Below are 9,698 nucleotides of genomic sequence, written 5' to 3'. Positions count from 1 at the left end.
AAAAGCTCAGCTACTTGCCCCACTGAATGAGAAATCTCAGGAAGTGGTACTGCCACATTATAGAGCTCAGTCAGAAGACACTTAACTACAAAACCCAGACAGTAGCCTACTCAACCGTAGAGCATGGGCAGCAGACCTGAACAACTACAAGCTCTGAGATCAGGCCCCTCCTTCTCACAGAATTTACTAGCTGGCCTATCCAGAACTCCAGGCTGTACAGACTGGGGCAGGTCTTTCTCCACTAAACAAACTAGCCAAGGCTGAAAGAAGTGACCACTTTCTCAAATACACAGAAATCAAAACAAATATATAACTTTCATAAATAACCAAGGAAGTAAAAAACCTCCAAAGAAAACTAACAGAGTTCCAATAACAGACACTAAAGAAATGAAGATTGGGTCAAGTGTGATGGCTCATGCCTATAATCCTAGCACTTTGGGAGGCTAAGGCAGGTGGATCACTTGAGGTTAGGTGTTTGAGACCAGACTGACCAACATGGGGAAACCCCATCTCTACTAAAAATATAAAAATAAGCCAGGTGTGATGGTGTGCACCTGTAATCCCAGATACTCAGGAGGCTGAGGCACGAGAATTGCTTGACCCCAGGATTCAGAGGTTGCAGTGAGTCGAGATTATGCTATTACACTCCAACCCAGGTGACAGAGCAATACCCTGTCTCAAAAATAAATAAATAAAATAAATGAAGATCTGTGAACTGACTTACAGACAATTTAGAAAAATCCTCTTTAGTGTGCTGCAAGAAAACAGAGATAGACAATTTAATAAAATTAAGGAAACAATTTGTGAACAAAATGAGAAATTCAGCAAAAACCAGAAAACACTGAATTTTTTAAAAATCACTTAGAAATATGAAAGTTGAAGAATACAAGAATGAATTAAATAATTTAATAGATTTACAAGAAGACTCAATGAAGCAGAAGAAATTATTGTTAAAGTTGAAAAGAGGTTATTTAAAATTACCCTGTCAGAGGAGCTAAAAGAAGAAAAGAATGAAAAGGAGTGAGTAAGGCCTATGTATGGGACATTATTAAGCAAAATAATGTGTGCATTATGAAAATCTCAAATGAGTAACAGAAAGGGACACATAATTTATATAAACAAATAGTAGCCAAAAACTTCTCAAATTTGGGGAAAGAAATGTACATTTAAATGTATGAGGTTTAAATAATCTCAAATAACTGTCCCTGTTCACTGATGATATGATCCAATATCCATAAAACCCCATCTAAACCCAAAAGCTTCTTAAGCTGATAAGCAACTTCAGCAAAGACTCAGGATACAATATCAATGTGCAACAATCGCAAACATTCCTATACATCAATATTACTGATTTTTATCAATAATAAAAGCAGTGAGCAAAATCACAAATAAACTCCCTTTCACAGTGGCTGCAAAGAGGAACAAATACCTAGGAATAAAGCTAACGAGGAAAATGAAGGACCTCTTCAAGGAGAACTATAAACCACTGCTCAAGGAAATGTGAGAGGACACAAACTAATGGAAAAACATTCCATGCTTGTGGATATGAAGAATCAATATTGTGAAAATGGCTATACTGCAAAAAGTAATTCATAGATTCAGTGCTAATTGACATTCTTCAGAGAATTAGAAAAACATATTTTAAAATTCATATGGAACCAAAGATGGGCCCATATAGCCAAGACAATCCTAAGCAAGAAGAACAAACCTGAAGGCATTTCACTACCCGACGTCAAACTATACTACAAGGCTATGGTAACCCAAACAGCATGGTACTGGTATAAAAACAGAGGCATAGACCAATGGAACAGAATAGAAGTCTCAGAAATAAGACTGCACATCTACAACTATCTGATCTTCAACAAATCTGACAAAAGCAAGCAATGAGGAAAATATTCTCTATTTAATAAGTAGCACTGGGAAAGCTGGATAGCCATATGCAGAAAATTGAAACTGGACAGCTTCCTTATACCTCATACAAAAATTAATTCAAGATGGATTAAAGACTTAAATGTAAAACCCAAAACTATAAAAACCCTGGAAGAAAATCTAGGCAATACCATTCAGGACATAGGCACAGGCAAATATTTCATGATGAAAAGTGTCAAAAGCGATTGCAACAAAAGCCAAAATTGACAAATGAGATCTAATTAAAAACTTCTGCACAACAAAAGAAGTTATCATCTGCTGGATATGGTGGCTCATGCCTGTAATCCTAGCATTTTGGAAGGCCGAGGTGGGAGGATCACTTGAAGTCAGGAGTTTGAGTCCAGTCTGGCCAAAATGGTGAAACCCCACCTCTACTAAAAACACAAAAATTAGCCTGGAGTTGGTTACATGCACCTGTAATCTCAGCTACTCAGGAGTCTGAGGCAGGAGAATTGCTTGAACCTGGGAGGCAGAGGTTGCAGTGAGCCAAGATCACACCACTCTGCACTCCAGCTTAGACAACAGAGCGAGACTCCATTTCAAAAAAGAAAATAAACTATCATCAGAGTGAACAGGCAACCTACAGAATGGGAGAAAATTTTTGCAATCCATCTGACAGAGGTCTAATATCTAGAATCTACAAGGAACTTTAATAAATCTATAAGAGAAAAACATACCCATTAAAAAGTGGGCAAAGGACATGAACAGACACTTCTCAAAAGAATACATTTATGTGGCCAACAAACACACTGAAAAAAAAAAAAAAAAAACTCAACATCACTGATTATTAAAGAAATGCAAATCAGGCCAGGTGTGGTGGCTCACACCTGTAATCCCAGCGTTTTGGGAGGCCAAGGTGGGTGGATCACAAGGTCAGGAGATTGAGATCATCCTGGCTAACATGGTGAAACCCCGTCTCTACTAAAAATACAAAAAATTAGCGAGGCATGGTGGTGGGCACCTGTAGTCCCAGCTACTAGGGAGGCTGAGGCAGGAGAATGGCGTGAACCTGGGAGGAGGAGCTTGCAGTGACCCGAGATAGTGCCACTGCACTCCAGCCTGGGTGATAGAGCAAGACTCCGTCTCAGGAAAAAAAAAAAAAAAAAACAACAACAACCACAAATGCAGATCAAAACCACAGTGGGATGCCATCGCACACCAGTCAGAATAGTGATGATTCAAAAGTCAAGAAATAACAGATGCTGGTGAGGCTGTGGAGAAATAGGAACACTTTTAGACAGTTGGTAGAAACGTAAATTAGATCAACCATTGTGAAAGACAGTGTGGAAATTACTCAAAGACCTAGAGTCAGAAATACCATTTGACCCGGCAATCACGTTACTGTGCATATACCCAAAGGAATATAAATCATTCTGTTATAAAGATACATGCCTGCGTATGTTCATTGCAGCATTATTCACAATAGCAAAGACATGAAATTAACCTGAATGCCCATCAATAATAGACTGGATAAAGAAAATGTGATACATATACACCATGGAATACTTATACAGCCACTGAAAGGTACAAGATCATATCCTTTGCAGGGACAAGAATGGAGTTGGGAGCCATTATCCTCAGCAAATTAACACAGAAACAGAAAACCAGATACTGCATGCTCTCATTTGTAAGTGAGACTTGAACAATGAGAACACATGGACACAGAGAGGGGAATAACACACACTGGGCCCTGTCAGAGAAGCAGAGGGAGGGAGAACATCAAACTAAATGGCTAATGCATGCAGGGCTTAATATATACGCAATGGGTTGATGGGTGCAGCAAACCACCATGGCATATGTTTACCTATGTTAGAAACCTACACATCTTGCACATGTATCTCAAAACTTAAAATTGAATGAATGAATGAATGAATAAATAAATAAATAAATAAATAAATATATATATAAATAAATAAAAGATTTCCAAGTAATTTGAACCTGAAAAATGTCTCAACCAAGACAATGTCAAGAGGCTTATTCCTGATATTTAGTCTACAAATTTCATGTATCAGAACTTACATTAATTCTTTACTCCATTTGGAGTTAATTTTTATGAAGGGTTTAAGATAGGATACAATTTCAGTTCTTTGGTTGGTTGGATTGTTTCTGGATATCCAGTTTTCCCAACACCACTTATTGAAGAGACTATATATTTTTCTCATTGTGTATTCTCAGCACCTTCTTTAAATATTAGTTGAGTGTATATGCAAAGATTTTTTATGCCAGCACCATAATGTTTGATTTTGATAGCTTTGTATGTATTTGGAAATCAGGTAATGTGATGCTCCCAGCTTTGCTCTTTCTCAAGATGGCTTTGGCTATTTGAAGTCTTTTGTGTTTCCATACAAATTTTTAGGATTCTTTTTCTGTTTCTGTAAAAAATGCCATTGTAACTTTTATAGGAATTGTACTGCATCTATTGAAGACTTTGGGTGATTCAGGCATTTTAGCAATATTAATTCTTCTAGTCCATAAAGAGATATCTTTCAATTTATTTGTTTCTTCTTCCATTTATTTTATTAATATTGTTTAGATTTCACTTACAACTCTTTTATGTCTTTCACTAAATTTATTCCTAAGTATTTTACTTTATTTTATTTATTTATTTATTTATTTATTTATTTATTTATTTATTTATTTATTTATTTATTTTGAGACGGAGTCTGGCTCTGTCGCCCAAGCTGGAGTGCGGTGGCTGGATCTCAGCTCACTGCAAGCTCCCCCTCCCAGGTTTACTCCACTCTCCTGCCTCCGCCTCCCAAGTAGCTGGGACTACAGGCGCCCGCCTCGTCGCCGGGCTAGTTTTTTGTATTCTTTAGTAGAGACGGGGTTTTACCGTATTAGCCAGGGTGGTCTCGATCTCCTGACCTTGTGATCCGCCCGTCTCGGCCTCCCAAAGTGCTAGGATTACAGGCTTGAGCCACCGCGTCCGGCCGTATTTTATTATTTTTGATGCTATTATAAATAGTAATCTTCTATTAATTGCTTTTTCAAATAGTTAATTGTTACTGTATAGAAATGAAACATTTTATGTCTTGCAACTTTACTAAATTTGTTCATTTTAACAGACTTTTAAATGTATTCTTTAGAATACATTAAAATATGTAAGATTATATCATCTGCAAACAGAAGCAATTTTGCTTCTTTCTTTGCAATATGGAGTTCTTTAATTTTTTTTTTTTTTTTTTTTTGCTTGCCTAATTGTTTTGGCTAGGACTTCCAGTACTGTGTAGATTATAAGGGTGAGAGTGAGTGTCCTTGCTTTATTCTGGACTTTACAGGCAAAGTGTTCAGTTTTTCACTACTGTGCATGGAAAGAAATATTTGCAAATCACATATCTAATAAACTCTTAATATCCCAAATATATAAACAACTCATCCAACTCAAATGCAGAAAAACAGGTGATCCAGTTAAAAGAAGAGCAAACTACCTGAATAGGCATTTTTTTTCTAAAAAAGACCTACAAATAGTCAACAGGTACAAGAAGATTTCCTTATTATTGTGACTTATCAAGGAATTGTGAATTAAAACAACACTGAATTATTACTTCACACCTATGTGCATGCAAATTATTAAAAAGTCAAGAGATAAAAGTGAGGATGTGAAGAAAAAGGTACCCTTGTGCACTGTTGGTGGAAATATAATATGCAGCTATTGTAGAAAACTGTATGACGATTTCTTAAAAAATTAAAAAAACAGAACTACCATGTGATCTACCAATTCAACTTGTAAGTATATATCTAAAGGAAATAAATAACAATTGTGAAGAGATATCTGCACTCTCATGTAGATTACAGCATTGTTCAGTATAGCCAAGACATGAAAACAACTTAGGTGTCTGTCAATGGATGAGTGGATAAAGAAAATAAAACATATGTAATGTATATGTATGTGTGTGTATATATACACACACATATACACACATATATATACATATATATGCACACATGTGTGTGATTGTTATTCAGTTAAGAAAAATAAATCCAACCATTTGCAACAAACATGAATAAGTATGGAGATTCACTGAACACATTATTCTAAGTGAAATTAGTTAGAGAAATAAAAATACTACATGATCTCACTTATATGTGGACTCTAAAAAAGTCTAACTCATAGAAACAGAGTAGAATGTTTCTCACCAGAGGCTTGTGTTTGGGAAGAACAGTTATATTTTGGTCAAAGGATATAAATTTTCACTTATAAGATGAATAATGTCTGAGAATCTAAAATACGCCATGATAACTATAGTTAAGAATACTGAATCACATACTTAAAAGTTGCTGACATGTTAGACTTTTAAATGTTCTCATCACAAAGGACTGATAATTATGTGAAGTTATGGATGTGTTTACTAACTTAATTGTGGTAATCATTTTACACTATGTAGGAATATAAAAATCATCATGGTGTATACCATAAACTCACAACATTTTATTTGTAAATGATACCTCAATAAAGCTGGGGGGAAAATAAGAAATTCCACAAATAGAGGAAAGGAGAAAAAAAGAGAAAGAAATGCCACAAACAGTTAATACCCGTGAAATTCATAACATGTATAATACCCATAAAATTACCTCATTCCCTTTTTCGCAATGGGTTTGCCACCAGATACAGGTGTCGTGAAAACTACCCCTGAAAGCCAAAATGGGAAAGGAAAAGACTCATATCAACATTGTCATCATTGGACACGTAAATTCGGGCAAGTCCACCACTACTGGCCATCTGATCTACAAATGCAGTGGCATCGACAAAAGAACCATTGAAAAATTTGAGAAGGAGGCTGCTGAGATGGGAAAGGGCTCCATCAAGTATGCCTGGGTCTTGGATAAACTGAAAGCTGAGCGGGAATGTAGTATCACCATTGATATCTCCTTGTGGAAATTTGAGACCAGCAAGTATTATGTGACTATCATTGATGCCCCACGACACAGAGCCTTCATCAAAAACATGATTACAGGGACATCTCAGGCTGACTGTGCTGTCCTGATTGTTGCTGCTGGTGTTGCTGAATTTGAAGCTGGTATCTCCAAGAATGGGCAGACCCAAGAGCATGCTCTTCTGGCTTACACGTTAGATGTGAAACAACTAATTGTTGGTGTTAACAAAATGGATTCCAGTGAGCCACCCTACAGCCAGAAGAGATATGAGGAAATTGTCAAGGAAGTCAGCACTTACATTAAGAAAATTGGCTACAACCCCAACACAGTAGCATTCGTGCCAATTTCTGGTTGGAATGGTGACAACATGCTGGAGCCAAGTGCTAACATGCCTTGGTTCAAGGGATGGAAGATCACCCGTAAGGATGGCAGTGCCAGTGGAACCATGCTGCTTGAGGCTCTGGACTGCATCCTACCACCAACTCATCCAACTGACAAGCCCTTGCACCTGCCTCTCCAGGATGTCTACAAAATTGGTGGTATTGGTACTGTTCCTGTTGGCCAAGTGGAGACTGTTGTTCTCAAACCCGGTGTGTTGGTCACCTTTGCTCCAGTCAACGTTACAACTGAAGTAAAATCTGTCGAAATGCACCATGAAGCTTTGAGTGAAGCTCTTCCTGGGGACAGTGTGGGCTTCAATGTCAAGAATGTGTCTGACAAGGATGTTCATCGTGGCAACGTTGCTGGTGATAGCAAAAATGACCCACCAATGGAAGCAGCTGGCTTCACTGCTCAGGTGATTATCCTGAACCATCCAGGCCAAATAAGTGCTGGCTATGCCCCTGTATTGGATTGCCACACGGCTCACATTGCATGCAAGTTTGCTGAGCTGAAGGAAAAGATTGATCGCTGCTCTGGTAAAAAACTGGAAGATGGCCCTAAATTCTTGAAGTCTGGTGATGCTGCCATTATTGATATGGTTCCTGGCAAGCCTATGTGTGTTGAGAGCTTCTCAGACTATCCACCTTTGGGTCGCTTTGCTGTTCGTGATATGAAGCAGACAGTTGCAGTGGGTGTCATCAAAGCAGTGGACAAGAAGGCTGCTGGAGCTGGCAAGGTCACCAAGTCTGCCCAGAAAGCTCAGAAGGCTAAATGAATATTATCCCTAATACCTGCCACCCCACTCTTAATCAGTGGTGGAAGAACAGTCTCAGAACTGTTTGTTTCAATTGTCCATTTAAGTTTAGTAGTAAAAGACTGGTTAATGATAACAATGCATGGTAAAACCTTCAGAAGGAAAGGAGAATGTTTTGTGGACCACTTTGGTTTTCTTTTTTGAGTGTGGCAGTTTTCAGTTATTAGTTTTTAAAATCACTACTTTTTAATGGAAACAACTTGACCAAAAATTTGTCACAGAATTTTGAGACCCATTAAAAAAGTTTAATGAGAAAAAAAAAATTACCTCATGCCCTATTATCAGGTGCAGTCCATCTGAATGAAAGATGATTGGTCAATGAAAAATTTGGTTACAGTACTAAGAGTAAGGGAAAACAAGTCCCTACATGATTAAGTGTTGTCATATATTATTTGGCAAAAAATTTAAATTGGTGGCTAGAATGTGTTGCCATTTCTCCCATAGGCATTATATACAGGCTTCCCAATGACAGATGAATTTGGAGGTGCTCTCTTTCACCTATTATACCAAATAAAACACAGAAAGAGTTTTGATTTCCTATCAGCACAAACCTTGGATTAGTGAGTTTTGAATTCCTAGTGCCCAAAGTAGGTTTAATGTCATTGTAGAACATAATCATGGTTCTTTGAATTTAAAGTCAATGTTTACTCTTTTCTATTTTACATTCTTTGTATTATTACACTCAGTCAAAGAAATGGGACACTGTACTGGCCAGTGTTGTGGATCTTAAATACCATGAAAAATTGAGAATTTGCTGAAGGGCATTGGCTCTAGGATCCCTGACAGATATCAAAATCTATGGATGCCCAAATTCCTTGTATAAAAAGGTATAGTATTTGCATATAACTTATGTAAATCCTTCCATATGCTTTAAATTATTTTAAGATTATTTACAATATCTAATACAATGTAAATGCTATACAAATAGTTGTTACACTATATTTTAACGTTTCTATTGTTTGTTATTGTTGTACTCTTACATTTTGTTGCTTTTTTCACCAAAATACATTCGATCCATGATTGGCTGATTCCATAAATGGAGCTCACAGATACAGAGGACCAACTACATTCATTACCCTGTGCAACAGATCTCAAAAAAAAAAAAAAACAAACAAACAAACAAAAAAAACACACCCTATTATTCTCGTCTAAATGAGGCTTTATCTCCTTTAATCATCATCTTTCCATTTACCCCGCCCCTCAGCCTCTTATAAGCACTATTCTACTCTCTGCTGCTATAAATTAAATCACTGTAGATTTAATTAAGTGAGAACATGTAGGATTTGTCTTTCTGTGCCTGGATTACTTCACTTAGAATAATGGTTACCAGTTCCATTCATGTTATCACAAGTGACAGAAATACATTCTATTTTAAGGTCAAATAAAATTTCATTATGTACAAATACCATATTTTCTGTGTTCATTCTTCTGTAGATGGACACTTAGTTGACTCCATAACGTGTCTATTGCAAATAGTGCTGCAGTGAACCTGGGAGTGCAGATGTATCTTTGACACAGTGATTTCAAATGTTTGGAGTCACTGCCCAGAAGTAGGAGTGCTGGATCATATGATAATTCATTTTCAGTTTTTTGATGAGCTTCCGTACAGTTTTTTATAATGGCTGCACTAATTTACATTTCCACCAATAATTTACAACAGTTTCCTTTTCATCACATCTTACCAACACTTGTTATT

General features: G+C 36.9%; 1 pseudogene across 1 annotated transcript; it reads left to right on the top strand.

Moving 5' to 3' along the window:
* Window positions 1-6,568: 6,568 nt before the first annotated feature.
* On the top strand, window positions 6,569-8,249 carry LOC111532243 (annotated as a pseudogene). The gene has a single exon (XR_002728490.2). The product of XR_002728490.2 is annotated as an elongation factor 1-alpha 1 pseudogene (transcript).
* Window positions 8,250-9,698: the final 1,449 nt, after the last annotated feature.

The sequence above is a fragment of the Piliocolobus tephrosceles genome, chromosome 13 (assembly GCF_002776525.5).
Source record: "Piliocolobus tephrosceles isolate RC106 chromosome 13, ASM277652v3, whole genome shotgun sequence".
Taxonomy (NCBI): Eukaryota; Metazoa; Chordata; class Mammalia; order Primates; family Cercopithecidae; genus Piliocolobus; species Piliocolobus tephrosceles.
Note: the sequence above shows the minus strand (reverse complement) of the source record. Positions and strands in the feature narration are given on the sequence as shown.